Raw genomic sequence first — 15794 nt, 5'->3', positions numbered from 1 at the left:
TGAGAAGTGCTTAGTCTACCTCAGTTTACCATGGAAGGCTAAGGGGTTTCAAAGATTTGAGCTAGCCATTTCATGCTGCTACCATGCAGTCGCAATACAAGTGGCATTCTCATAAACAGAATGTTGCTACCAAGTCAAAAAGACACTGCCTATCTCACAAATAAGTAATATGGTTTATGAATTTCAGTATCAGTGTGATGCCAGGTATGCAGGCTATGCATCCCAAAGATTCGCAGATAGTATTAAACAGTGCACCCTTTGGCTGTTCCCAACAGGCAAAGTACTGATTGTACTCATCTAACCCATGCTTGCAAAAGTCAAAACATAATGTCCAAAATTAGAAGTGATTGCACAATTGGATAGCACTTGCAAACAATCGTGATAGTGCAATTCTTAGCACAGACAGCCAAATTATGATTATCAGTGAGGCTTGCAGTGTGGCTTGCTTGCAGTGTGGCTTATTGCATGTGCTAGAAGTCACATATATTCACACACAGGGCCCTGTCCTTTACATAAGAACATAAGAAATAGGAGCAGGAGTAGGCCATCTAGCCCTTCGAGTCTGCCCCGCCATTCAATAAGATCATGGCTGATCTGAAGTGGATCAGCACCACTTTCCCACTTTCTACCCATAACCCTTAATACCCCTGTCTATCAGAAACCTATCTACCCATGACTTAAATATATTCAGTGAGGTAGCCTCCACCACTTCAACGGGCAGAGAATTCCAGAGATTCACCACCCTTTGAGTGAAGAAGTTCCTCCTCAACTCCGATCTAAACTGTCCCCACCACTTACCTTGAGGCTGTGCCCTCTAGTCCTGCTATCCTTTCTAAGCGGGAAGAATCTCTCTACCTCTACCCTATCTATCCCCTTCATTATCTTATACGTCTCTGTAAGATCCCCCCTCAGCCTTCTAAACTCTTAACGAGTACAGACCCAGTCTGTTCAGTCTCTCTTCATAGGCTAGCCCCCTCATCTCCTGTATCAGCCGAGTGAACCTTCTCTGCACTCCCTCCAAGGCTAATATATCCTTCCGCAAGTGCGGCGACCAAAACTGCACACGGTACTCCAGCTGCGGCCTCACCAGTACCCTGTACAGTTGCAGTAAGACCTCCTGCTTTTATATTCTATCCCCCTCGCTATAAAGGCCAACATTCCATTCGCCTTCTTGATCACCTGCAGACTAGGTTTTTGCAATTCGTGCACAAGGACCCCCCGGTCCCTCTGCACCGTAGCATGCTTCAGCTTTTTGCCTTTTAAATAATAATCCCTCCTACTATTATTTCTACCAAAGTGGATAATCTCTCACTTGCTAACATTATACTCCACCTGCCAGGTCCTCGCCCACTCACTCAGCCTATCCAGATCTCTCTGCAGACTTTCCACACCCTCACGCAATTTGCTTTTCCACTCATCTTCGTGTCAACAGCAAATTTCGTCACCCTACACTCAGCCCCCTCCTCCAGATCAAACAGAAGGAGTGTGTCCATGCATTGTACCTTCTTCAACTAAGCAAAAACTTGGGGGCAGCTATTCCCTGGTTCATTAGTCATGGAATTGCTCATGAGGACTCAGTTGATTTGCCTGCTTTGAATTTGGGCAAACACTTGACAGTTAACTGTTCCCTGGTGCATTCTCTATGGCAATGCCTTGAACTATGAAATTCCACTTGCCAACTAATCAGTACTCTCTTCTAATACATTATAAATTGTTGTTCTCTTTACAATTGGTATTTTGCAAATCTGTCCTGATATGTGCAAGACAAAGTTTCAACATCGTGTCTTTGCAGGAATATGGTGTATTCAGACAAAGCAACTATCGCCAAGCTGAAAGAGGAGACCTTAGGACAAGTGACAAAAGCTTGGCTAAACAAAGAGATTTTAAAGAGGGGAGAGAGAGAGACAAAGACATTAAGATCCAGACAGAAGAAGGCTGCTATTTGTGAGGTGAAGAAAGTTAAATGCACAAGAATCTCGAATTAGAAGCATGCAGAGATGTTTAGAGGTTGAAATAAGACTTTTTCATTGAGATTTTATCAGACTGTGGCTCCACTAGAACAGGGAATCAGGTGAAATGTGCAAATTAGGATAATTATTCCAATATGAGACACACTGAGGTCAGCCAACAAACACTTGTCATGATTGAAAGCTAAATTTTATAGTTTGTTGACAGAAAAGGGGAAGGTGGAATATGGGAACAGTGTAACTTTTATTTATTTGTAGGATGTGGGCATCATTAGCCTGGTCAGCATTTATTGCTCATTCGTTGGCTATAAATGTAGAGAGGGCAATGTGCGATAGGACCTACCTGTCTTCGTACACCAGTCAATGAAGGTAAGCATGCAGGTGCAGCAGGTGGTATAAGAAAGCAATGCTATGTTGGCCTTCAAAGTGAGAGGATTGGAAACAGAAGTCTTGCTGCAATTCTACGGGGCCTTGGTGAAGCCACACGTGGAATATTATGTGCCGTTTTGGTCTCCTTCTCTGAGGGAATGCAAAGGTTTACCAGACTGATTCTTGGGATGGCAAGACTGATGTATGAGGAGGGATTGAGTAGTTGCTGAATACATTCATTGTCGTTCAGAAGCTTTGGGGAGTTGGTGGGGGTGGGGGTAGGGGTAGGGGGTGGTAGACATAAAATTCTAACAGGACTAGACAGGGTAGCTGCAGGAAGGATGTTCCTAATCATAGGAGTCCAGAACCAGGAGTCTAGTCTAGGGATGCAGATAAATATTTTGGGACTGATATGAGAAGAATTCTCTTCACCCAGAGAAAGGTAAGCTTGTGGAATTTGCTGCCACAGAGGGTAGTTGAAACCAAAACATTGTATATATTCAAGAAGGAGTTAGATATTCCTTTTGAGGCGAAGGGGATTAAGGAGAATGGCTGGATGATCAGCCATTATAATGAAGGACCAAATGGCCTACTCATGCTCCTATCTTCTATGTTTTTATAGTGGTGTGCTGCCTTTTTGATTGTGTGAGATTAGGAATATTAACTTGGTGGAGGGGAGATGTTATGATGAAAAATTAGAAATGTGTGAATTTAAAAAAATGTACAGTGTACTCAAAATATCAGTTATTGCAAAAAAAAAAGTTAATCCACTTTATATCTCCATTGTGGCTAGAGTACTTTTTGGGTTAAATTGATGGTCAGCTGGCTCCAACTCAGGCACCGGAGTGTGGAGGCTAGGGGATTTTCACAGTAACTTCATTGCAGTGTAAATGTAAGCCTACTTATGACCAATAAATAAACTTTACTTTAACTCCATCTTCTTGTTGTGACAGTTTATTAAAATAAATGGATAAAGGATGCAGTGATGGGATGAGAAATGCACAACAAGGTATCAGAAGGGAACTGCAACAAGATCCCTCACAACCCCATCAGAAACTGCAGCCTGAAATCCCTGGTGACTCCTCTCAATTCCACACTCTTCACCAGGTCTCTATGAAACAACTATTATTCACTTTGCCATAGTAACTTTACCACAGAAAAATGTCCCAGATTGTTCACAGAAGTGAATCAGACAAAAATTGATGATGAACCAACAGGGGAAATATTAAATAGATGACGAAAGGCTTGGCTAAAGAGCGAAGTTCAAAGAGGGGCTTAAAGGAGAGAGAAAGTTCAGATGGGAATTCCGAAGCTGAGGGCCTGCATAGCCTGGTTAAAGTCCAACAGGACTTTAACCTGGTGTTGTGAGACTTCTTACTGTGTTTACCCAGTCCAATGCCGGCATCTCCACATTAGACCTACATAGCTGGCAGTGATGGGGCATAGAGAAGGGGGAATGTATAAGAGGTAAGGTTGGAGGAGCACAGCATTTATAGCACTAAAGGAAGCGCCAGGGTTAGGAAGGGGTGAGGCCATGGTAGAAATTGAACACATGAATGAGAATTTTAAGTTTGATACTTTGCTGAGTTGGTAGCAACTGTAAGGGTGAGTGTGACTTGATATATGTTAGGATGTGCACTCACTTACAGAAGGTGGAAAATAGGACTCCTGTAGTGCATTGGAATATTCAGGTTCAAAGGTCACAGTAACATAGTTGAGAGTTTCAGCAGCAGATATTTGATGCATGGTTAGAGATAGCTAATGTAGCAGTGGAAGTAGGTGGTCTTTATAATGGGGAGGATTTGGAGGTCAGAAACTTAGCTCCATGTCTACGTATTGAGGTTGCAAACAGTAATTTCAAAAGAAATGAAGGAAAAGGTTGTGGTAAGCTAGGGAAGTGAAAGAGAACAGAGAAAGCATGTGCAGAGAAATAGTAACATGAAGATAAAAGTTAGTGAAAGAAGACCATATTCTTCAACTTTACAATGCAGGAAAAGACACACCAATGAAAGAAAGCATGGTGCTTTACTATGTGTTAGGACTGTTTCAAAGTATTTCATGCGCAACAGATTTTGGAGTAATGTCACTGTACCACAAGTGAATGTGGTAGCCATTCTGTACATTGTAATATCTCTAAACAGCTGTGGGATTAATGCACTGATCTTTTGATACTGTTGGCTGACGAAAGAATGTTGCTCAGAACACTGCCCTTCTTCGAATGTGCCATGGGATTTTAACATCCAACCTAACCACCAAAACAATTTTGGTTTGGTGATTCATCCGGCACATTGAGCTTCTGACAATGCAGCATTCTCACAATTGTACTCTAATCCTGGATAGTGCTTGAATCCCATTTCTAACTCTTGGGGTGGCAGCACCACATACCAATCCAAACTAATCAAGAATGTATATATAAATTTGAATGAGGTGACAGAAGTGGCTTGATTACAACAGGTAAAAGGGGAATTGGTGTTGCGAATGAAAGGGCTATTTGATGAGTAAACTTGAGCAAGTTGAAATGATTATGTCTGAAATGTGATGGCGATGCAGTTTGCCGTTTGGAGAGACACAGGAATTTGTATCAAATACAAACAGATGGAATTGTTCAAGCCGGATATAGTTGAGCTAAAAGCAGAGGTGAGGAGAAACTAATGCCTTAATTAATTTGAGGTTATACTAATATTTAGTTAGTGTTAAAAAAAAGAAAGAAAAATGTTAGATTTTTGTCACTACAGTTATTTGTATTACTGCTTCTGTCATTGGCAATGAAATTGACTTTCTGCACCCATGATAAGATAGTGGTCAGCTCGCAGTCTCTTTTATTGGTACTCCTCAATTGCACTGACATTGTGCTAGTGGAGCTTCGTGCAACTGAATGACTTACTGGGTTTTTCAGCTGTGACTTGTTAGATTTTACAATTCATACATGTGGAATGGGTGTCAGAATCATTTATATGCCTGATCAAGCTATGCCTAAAGAAAGAACTTGTGTGAGACAGTTTTCTTTTGATAGTCTGGCAGCTTTTCATGAGGAGTACTAAGTTTTTTCTAATGCCAGCGCAGAAGCTCAGATTCACAGAACTTGCTGTGGTTATATTTGAGCTTGCAACTTGTGAGTTAAAGTTTGATACTATTGTAACTCCTTTCCATCACTTTCCCTGATCAGTGCAGATCGAGCGCACAGATACTAATTTTGTGATCGAATCCCCAGATGGAAAACTTTTTAAATTATTTGTAGCAAAGAGGGGGGGCATCTCAGAATGTTGGCCTTCATACTTAACTGGCAGTGGTGAAACCATGATCAAGTAGGTGGTTTTGCCCATGGCGAGGCTATCCCATTGCACGCTGGGTGTGCTGACGCCTGCGATGTCCCCAAATGCGGGATACTCGACTGCAAAATTAATTCTCTTTGTTCCACCCTGACTGCTTAACATTGCTCCCTGGACATGAAGTAAGCACAAAAGGAAATATTGCAAATGGTAATAATACTCTGAGCAAAGCATCAGAAGGACAGAGCAACAGTTGACTGAACTGGCCAACATTGAGTACTGCAATTTAGTGGAATGGAGATCATTGATATTAATTAAAACAAAAATGTGGATGCTGGAAATCATAGAAACCTTACAGTGCAGAAGGAGGCCATTCGACCCATCAAGTCTGCACCGACAGCAATCCCACCCAGGGCTTATCCCACCTATCCCTCTAATTTATGCATCTTGGGACACTAAAGGGCAATTTAGCATGACCAATCAACCTAACCTGCACATCTTTGGAGTGTGGGAGGAAACCAGAGGAAACCCACGCAGACACATGGAGAGTGTGCAAACTCCACACAGTGACCCAAGCCAGGAGTTGAACCCAGGTCCCTGGAGCTGTGAGGCAGCACTGCTTGCCACTGTACTGCCCAAAATCTGAAATAGAATCAGAAAAATGTTGGAAATATTCAGAAGTTCAGACAGCATCTGTGGAGGAAGAAACAGAGTTAATGTTTCTAGCACAGAGCTTTCATCAGAATAAGATAATTTGTCAGTCATAGGGAAACTTTGGCCTTTTGGCAAAATGGCTGACGTTAAGTGGATTCTACTGTAAAATTGTAATAGTTATCCAACAACAAGGTGAAAGAAGGCAGTAGGGGAGATAGGTGCGGGGAAGGGACAAATAGAAACCACTACCTAAAGGATAATGTTTTCTGAAGGCAGTAGTAAAGATCACATTAATGAGGATTAATGAGCTAATCAGTAGAGAGGGGCCTGAAACAGTAATGATACTACATGTTGATATTGAAGCTATAAACAGGAGATCCAGGGAATTTAAAGATTTGTGAGTATGTGTTCAAAAAAATATGCAAACCTGATCAATGCTTTCAGCTTTATCTGATGGATGAAAAAAATGATAATAGGCTCAAATGATTGCTAAAATAGTGTATACATCAGTCATAGAATCATAGAGGTTTACAGCATGGAAACAGGCCCTTCGGCCCAACTTGTCCGTGCCAACCTTTTTTTTAAACCACTAAGCTAATCCCAATTGCCTGCATTTGGCCCATATCCCTCTTTCCCCGTCGTACCCCATGCAACTATCTAAACGCTTTTTAAAAGACAAAATTGTACTCGTCTCCTTTATTGCCTCTTGCAGCTTGTTCCAGACACTCACCACCTTTGTGAAAAAAATTGCCCCTCTGGAGCCTTTTGTATCTCTCACTTTAAACCTATGCCCTCTAATTTTAGATCCCCCAACCTTTGGGAAAAGTTATTGACTATCTAGCTGACCTGTGCCCCTCATTATTTTATAGACCTGTATAAGATCATCCCTCAGCCTTCTACACTCCAGGAAAAAAAGTCCCAGACTATCCAGCCTCTCCTTATAACTCAATCCATCAAGTCCTGGTAGCATTCCTAGCAAATCTTTTCTGCACTATTTAATAATTTCCTTTCTATAATAGGGTAACCAGAATTGTACATAGTATTCCAAGTGTGGCCTTACCAATGTCTTGTACAACTTCAACAAGACATCCCAACACCTGTATTCAATGTTCTGACCGCTGAAACCAAGCATGCCGAATGCCTTCTTCACCACTCTGTCCACCTGTGACTCCACTTTCAAGGAGCTATGAACACGTACCCCTAGATCTCTTTGTTCTGTAACTCTCCCCAACGTCCTACCAATAACTGAGTAAGTCCTGCCCTGGTTCAATCTACCAAAATGCATCACCTCGCATTTGTCTAAATTAAACTCGATCTGCCATTCATCAGCCCCCTGGCCCAATTGATCAAGATCCTGTTGCAATTGGTGATAATTTTCTTCACTGTCCACTATGTCACCAATCTTGGTGTCATCTGCAAACTTACTAACCATGCCTCCTATATTCTCATCCAAGTCATTAATATAAACACAATTAACAGTGGGCCCAACACTGATTCCTGAGGCACCCCGCTGGTCACAGGCCTTCAGTTTGAAAAACAATTCTCTACAACCATCCTCTAGCTTCTGTCAAGAAGCCAATTTTGAAGTGGGGAAATTAACTTTATGGCTAACTGAATTAGTTTAATGGATGTACGGATTATTCATAGAGGAGGGGTTGCACATAATGAGATGGGAGCCTAAATATTTAGAACAAAGAAAATTACAATACAGGAACAGGCCCTTCGGCCCTCCAAGCCTACACCGACCAAGCTGCCCATCTGAAGTAAAACCCCATACCCTTCTGGGGATCATATCCCATATCTGCTTCCATTACCTGCCTCAGCAGTGAGTTCCAGGCACCCAGCATCCTCTGTGTAAAAAAAAAACTTGCCTCATACATCTTTAAACCTTGCCCCTCGCACCTTAAATCTATGCCCCCTAGTAATTGACTCTTCCACCCTTGGAAAAAGGTTCTGACTATCCACTCTGTCCATGCCCTTCGTAATCTTGTAGACTTCTATCAGGTTGCCCCTCAACCTCCACCGTTCCAGTGAGAATAAACCAAGTTTCTCCAACCTCTCCACATAGCTAATGCCCTTCATACCAGGCAACATCCTGGTAAATCTGGCAGCATCTGTAAGGAGAGAAAAGAGCTAACGTTTCGAGTCCAGATGATTGAAAACATCTAGCAAAATGGTATGAGATCCTGAGTGCTTGGATTTCCCCCCACCCCACGTATTTTCTAAAGTTGTGCTGGCTTATTTTGGGAGTGTGATTACTCCCGCTCATGCTCTCAATGAAAGCTGTCAACTTCAACTACTCTCATGACACCAGAAAGTGTTCGTATGAAGTAGTCAAGTCAGAGATGTATTGGAGTTAGTGAAATAGATCACCTTTTCTAAAAAAGGTTAAGTGCTTGGCTAGAAATGGATTTGAAGCTTGGAAGGATATATTTAGCAACATCCTGCATTCACTAGAAAAACATCCTTGGGCCTTCATAGATGTATTCGGACAAAAACAGAACAAGTCAAGGGAGACAGTAGGAGGGGTGAACTCAAGTTTGATGAAAGAGATGAGATTCCAAGAGTCCCTTAAAGGAGGAGTTGAAACTGGTTACATGGAAATGATTTTGGGGGAAAATTGCAGGATATAGGCCTTTAATAACTGAAGGTCTGGCCACCAATGGTGGGTTGAATGTAAGAGGTTGCAGAAGATGGAAGTGAAGTGCTGTTAAATGTTTGTGATAAGACAAAATGCTGAAGAATATTGTACAGTGGAGACGTGGAGAAGAGCGCTGGCAGACGGGCATCTGTAGTCATAAAATGACTAATTAACTCTTGAAAACAGTAGACTGCTAATAAGCTAAGGGACCTTGAGGATGATTAAAAACAAGTTAATAAAGAATAACAGACATCACATGTCTGATATTGTGGTCCAGGTATGAAAAGTAAGCAAGTGAAACTGGTTGTCAACAAGTGATTATAAAACATCAGACAAAATGGAAGAAATTACTTACTTTGAATAAGAAAACAAGCAAAAAACCCACTTCATCATTGGCAGAAAATGTCCGAGTGGACATAAGTGAGCAAGAATGAAAAAGACGACAGATGTTGGAAATCTGAAATAAAAGGTAGAATTTTGCTTTGTTACCCCATTACCCAATCATTTTGCACTATCATCTCTTTTGTCACATAATCTCTCCAGACTTCCAGCCTATTACATAGCCTTCCTTTAGTATTTTTCTCCCTTCCCCTTTCCCTTCATCTGTACTTGAAACTGGTTTTAAGGATCTCTTAACTTTTCATCATAACTGGAAAAAAATTATCAACCTGAAACATTAACTTTGTTTCTCTCTACAACAATGCTTTCTGACTTGCTGAGTATTTACAGCATTTTCTGCCTTTATTTTGAATATGAAAGGAGTCTATTATGTCATGTAAGCAAATCCAGGGAAGGTTAACGGGCAAATCAATATGTAATAAATGTTGAAGTTTAATCACGCTCTAGTTATTCCTTCTGCACTTGGCCTCGAAGTAATTGAGAATCAAATATTCACCAGTGGTGCACCCTGACTAAGTATTGGGCTGGATCTGGGTGTTGTCTTATGGATTGGATATCATTTGAATGATTAAATTACCTTTGGTAAGGTGCTTATGTGCAGCCTATATGGATGTCCTCTGTCTCAAAAAGCATATTATTTGAATCACAACGGGTTAACAGCATAAAGAACGAGAACAGAAATGAGAACTTAAAGTGGGTGGTGCTTGGGGTCCAGGAGTCAAGGACAAGGATGTTGGTGAGTGTGATTTATGTGAAATAGAGTACAGGTGACAGAGACTTGCATGAGCTGAATTTCATGAAGATTTGATTTGATTTATTATTGTCACATTTATTAGCATACATCGAAAAGTATCGTTTCTTACACGCTTTACAGGCAAAGCATACCATTCATAGAGAAGGAAACGAGAGAGTGCAGAATATAATGTTACAGTTATAGCTAAGGTGTAGAGAAAGATCAACATAATGCAGGGTAGGTCCATTCAAAAATCTGATGACAGCAGGGAAGAAGCTGTTCTTGCCAAGGCAGCGGGAAGAATAGATGGAGTCGATTGATGGGAGACTGGTTTACGCGATGGATTTTGGGCTACATTCATGACCTTTTGTAGTTTCTTGCAGTCTTGGGCAGAACAGGAGCCATACCAAGAGGTGATACAACCAGAAAGAGTACTTTCTATGGTGCATCTGTAAAAGTTGGTGAGAATCGTAGCTGACATGCCGAATTTCCTTAGTCTTAGAACTTTGAACATAGAAACCTACAGTGCAGAAAGAGGCCCTTCGGCCCATTGAGTCTGCACTAAACACAATCCCACCCAGGCCCTATCCCCATATCCCTATATATTACACTCATTAATCCCTCTAACCTACACATCCCTATTGCTAAGGGACAATTTCTTAGCATGGCCAATCAACCTAACCCGCACATCTTTGGACTGTGGGAGGAAACCGGAGTACCCAGAGGAAACCCACGCAGACACGAAGAGAATGTGCAAACTCCACACAGATAGTGACCCGTGCCGGGAATCGAACCCAGGACCCTGGAGCTGTGAAGCAGCAGTGCTAACCACTGTGCTACCGTGCCGTTGTCTTCTGAGAAATTAGAGATATTGGTGGGCTTTCTTAACTATAATGTCAACATGGGGGACCAAAACAGGTTGTTGGTGATCTGGACACCTAAAAACTTGAAGCACCCGACACTTTCTACTTCTTCCCTGTTGAAGTAGACAGGGGCATGTTCCCTTTTACAATTCCTGCAGTCGATGACAATCTCCTTCTTCATTTTGTTGACGTTGAGGAAGAGATTATTGTTGCCTCATCAGTTCACTAGATTCTCTATCTCATTCCTGTACTCTGTTTCGTCATCGTTTGCGATTCAACCCACGGTGCTGTCGTCAGCAAACTTGAAAATCGAGCTGGAGGGGAATTTGGCCGCACAGTTATAGGTGTATAAGGAGTATAGTAGGGGGCTGAGACCACAGCCTTGTGTGGCACTGGTGTTGAGGATAATCGTGGAGGACGTGTTGTTGCCTATCCTCACTGATTGTGGTCTCTGGATTCGGAAGTTCAGGGTTCAGGATCCAGTCCCAGGCCATAGAGTTTGGAGAGATGTTTTGTGGGAATAATGGTGTTGAAGCCTGAGCTATAGTCAATAAATAGGAGTCTGACATTGATGTCTTTGTTATCTAGGTGTTCCAGGGTTGAGTGCAGGGCCAGGGAGATGGCATCGGCTGTGGACCTGTTGCGGCTGTAGGCAAACTGTAGTGGATCCAGGCAGAGCAGAGGATGAAGGGTGGTACAGGAGAGTATACCAGTTGATTAAACAAGGTGACTTCTGGGGCAGCAAGGTGGTTGGCACTGCTGGTTCAATTTTGGCCTCAGGTCACTGTCTGTGAGGAGTTTGCAAATTCTCCCCGTGTATGTGTGGGTTTCCTCCAGGTTCTCTGGTTTCCTCCCACAGTCCAAAGATGTGTGGGTTAGATTTGTTGGCCTTGCTAAATTACCCTTAGTGTCAGCGGGACCAATAGGGTAAATACCAAAAGGGAAAATGCTGGAAAATCTCAGCAGGTCTGACAATATCTGTAAGGAGAGAAAAGAGCTGACGTTTTGAGTACAGACGACCCTTTTATCAAAGCTAAAAGGCATAGAAAGTGGGAGATACTTATACTGCAGGCTGTAGGAATGAAAGACGAGTCAAAGCCACAGAAACCGAGGAGAAAACTGCTAATAGCTGTCCACAGAGAATAGAAGGTGTGAATGGCCAAATGAAGGTATTGATTGTGGGGGGGAATGGATGGGACAGAGATAAGATTCTTCTACCCTACCTCAATCACTTTGTTTTCATTCCATTTTGTTTAAATTTTTTTACTGTTCTCTACCTATTATTTCTTTATTGTCTTCTTCATTTTTCTTCCCTCCCCCCACTCTTTCCCCCTACTTTATCCCCCTTCCCTTACCTTTTCTCCCCCTTTGCTTCTCATTTTCTAAATCTTACCTCTGTCCCATCCGTTCCACCCCCCCGCCCCCAATATCTTCATTTCGGACTGTGTGCCGTTTGGCCATTCACACCTTCTATTCTCTCTGTGGACAGCTATTAGCAGCCTTCTCGCCTGGTTTCTGTGGCTATGACTCATTTTTCACTCCCACACCCTGCAGTACAAATATCTCCCACTTTCTAAGCCTTTTAACTTTGACAAACGGTCATCTGGACTCAAAACATCAGCTGTTTTCTCTCCTTACAGAAGCTGCCACACCTGCTGAGATTTTCCAGCATTTTCTTTTTTGATTTCAGATTCCAGCATCTGCAGTAATTTTCTTTTCTAATACAGTAAATACTTGGGGTTACAGGGATAGGGCCTGGGTGGGATTGTTGTTGGTGCAGGCTTGATGGACCAATTGGCCTCTTCTGCACTGTAGGGTTTCTATAATTCTAAAAGCATTTATGGAAGGTTTCAACAACAGAAATTTTAAGGTGGACAAGTGGCATGTTATGACCATATCTGCAAACTGAGCAGATGAAGTTATGGAACATAGGAAATAGGGTTCTTCCTCATCGTTTCTATTTGGGGACGACAACTAGAATGTTTGTGTGTCCTTTAGATAAAAAGAGGTTCCATTTCCACTAAAAGGCTTCATTTATTGACACTGATTTCTCTACTTTGTACATAGAGAATAGTTGTTTATGTTAGAATCTGCAGTACGCAATAAGCACACTGGAAATAGGAGTTGGAAATTCAGCCCTTTGAACCTGCTCTGCCATTCGATAAGATTATATCTGATCTGACTTTGCCGCCATTTTCTTGCCTGTCCCCATAACCATCGAGTACCTTGTCAATCAAGTATCTGTCTAACCCAGCCTTGAATATATATTTTCAATGGTCCAGCCTCCACTGTTTCCTCTAGAAGAGAATTCCAAATATGAACAACCCTCTGGGAGAAGAAATTTCTCCTCATCTCAGTCTAAAATGGGAGTCCCCTTTTCAAACTGTGCCCTCTTGTTTTCAATTTCCCCCACAAGATGAAATATCCTCCTAGTGCCTATCCTGTTAAGCCCCCTCAGAACCTTAAATCTTACAGTAAATCACCTCTGTAAGTGTCACTGAATATAGACCCAACATGCTCAACCTTTCCTCATTAATCAACATCTTGATCCCAGGAATCAGCCTTAGAAACATAGAAAAACTACAGCACAAACAGGCCTTTCAGCCCACAAGTTGTGCCAAACATGTCCCTACCTACTAGGCATATCTATAACCCTCTATCTTAGTAAGTTCCATGGACTTATCCAAAAGTCTGTTAAAAAGTCCTATCAAATCCGCCTCCACCACCACTACCAGCAGCTGATTCCACGCACCCACCACCCTCTGAGTGAAAAACTTATCCCTGACATCTCCTCTGTACCTACTCCCCAGCACCCTAAACCTGTGTCCTCTTGTGGCAACCATTTCAGCCCTGGGAAAAAGCCTCTGAGAATCCACTTGATTAATACCTCATCATCTTATATACCTCTATTAGGCCACCCCTCATCCTTCGTCTCTCCAAGCAGAAAAGACTGAGCTCTCTTAACCTATCCTCATAAGGCATGCCACCCAATCCAGGCAACATCCTTGTAAATCTCCTCTGCACCCTTTCTGTGGCTTCCACATCCTTTCTGTAATGAAGCAACCAAAACTGAGCACAGTACTCCAAGTGGGCTTTGACCAGGGTCTTATACAGCTGTAGCATTATGTCCCGACTCCTAAACTCAATTCCTCGATTGATGAATGCCTATACGCCATACGCCTTCTTAACCACAGCCTCTACCTGCAAAGCTGCTTTTGAGCGTCCTATGAACCCAGACCCAAGGTCCTTCTGATCTTCCACACTGTCAAGAGTCTTACCCTTAATGTTATAATCTGTCATCCTATTTGACCTGCCAAAATGAATCACCACACTTACTTGGATTGAAGTTCATCTGCCACTTCTCCGCCCAGTCTTGCATCCTATCAATGTCTCACTGCAACTTCTGACATCCCTCCACACTATCCACAACACCTCCAACCTTTGTGTCATCAGCAAACTTATCAACCCATCCCTCCACTCCCTCATCCAGATCATTTATAAAAATCACAAAGAGCGAAGGTCCCAGAGCAGATCCCTGGGGCACACCACTGGTGACCGACCACACAGAAAAAGACCCATCTACAACCACTTTTTGCCTTCTGTGGGCAAGCCAGTTCTGAATCCACAAAGCAATGCCTCCTTGGATCCCATGCTCCCTCACTTTCTCAATAAGCCTTGCATGGGCGCTTTATCGAACGCCTTGCTGAAGTCCATATAAAACACATCTACTGCTCTCCTCGTCAATGTATTTAGACACATGCTCAAAAAAATTCAGTCAGGCTCGTAAGGCATGATCTGCTTATGACAAAGCCGTGCTGACTATTCTTGATCATACTATATCTCTCCAAATGTTTGTAAATCCTGCCTCTCAGGATCTTCTCATCAACTTACCAACCACTGAGGTTAGACTCACTGGTCTATAATTCCCTGGGCTATTTCTTCTCCCTTTCTTGAATAAAGGAACCACATCTGCAATCCTCAGGAACCACTCCTGTCTCCATTGATGACGCAAAGATCATTGCCAGAGGCTCAGTAATCTCTTCCCTCGCCTCCCACAATAACCTTAGCCAGTTAGCTGAACATTTGCTATTAGGAAAATATTAGAATCCGTTATTGTGGACGTCCCATCCGGTCCCGGCGACTTATCTAACTTGATGCTTTTCAAAAGCTCCAACACATCCCCTTTCTTAGTGTCTACCTGCTCAAGCTTTTCAGTCCACTGCAAGTCTGCAGTACAACCACCAAGATCCTTTTCCACTGTGAACCTGTCTAAACTGTTTTCAATGCAAGTATATCTTTGCTACCAAAATTTTACATGTGACTTTAGGTGTGGCTTGTGCATCAATGTTTTGTACAGTTGCAGCAAGATACACCATCTACCTTGCAATAAATGCCAACATTGCATTTGCCTTCTTAATTTGCATCCTAACCTTTTGTGATTCATGTAAAAGGGCACCCACATCCCTCTGTACTGCAGCATGCTACAGTCTCTTTTCATTTAAATAGTATTCTGTTTTTGTTTTAATTCTTCCTGCCAAGGTCAACACCCTCATATTCTCCTACATTACATTCTGCATCTGTCAACTTTTTGCCCACTCACTTAACCTGTCCACATCCCTTTGTAGACTGTTTGTATTGTCTTTATGACTTGCTTTCCTACCTATCTTTGTATTGTTGGTAAATTTGGCTTCAATGCAGTTGGTCCCTTCGTCCAAGTCATTAATATAGATTGTAAATAGCTGAGGCCCCAGCACCAATCCCTGCAACACCCCACTACTTTGTTTGCCAACCTGAAGATTGTTTATTCCATAATCTGTTTCCTGTTAATTAACTAATACTTCATCAATGCTAGTATGTAACCCCCAATTCCATGAGTTCTTGTGCAATAATTTTTTTTGC

The 15794-nt window shown here is 42.3% G+C and overlaps 1 protein-coding gene and 1 pseudogene across 1 annotated transcript in view; both read left to right on the top strand.

Annotated features, from left to right (window-relative positions):
• LOC145345606 (uncharacterized) overlaps positions 1-15794 on the top strand; it is a 92700-nt gene that overhangs the window by 17868 nt on the left and 59038 nt on the right. The window lies entirely within an intron of this gene.
• Positions 5609-5754, top strand: LOC145345756 (U1 spliceosomal RNA; annotated as a pseudogene).

Source organism: Carcharhinus amblyrhynchos, chromosome 7 (genome assembly GCF_965287045.1).
Source record: "Carcharhinus amblyrhynchos chromosome 7, sCarAmb.v2.hapA, whole genome shotgun sequence".
NCBI classification, from domain to species: Eukaryota; Metazoa; Chordata; class Chondrichthyes; order Carcharhiniformes; family Carcharhinidae; genus Carcharhinus; species Carcharhinus amblyrhynchos.
This window is presented reverse-complemented; position numbering and strand designations above follow the sequence as displayed.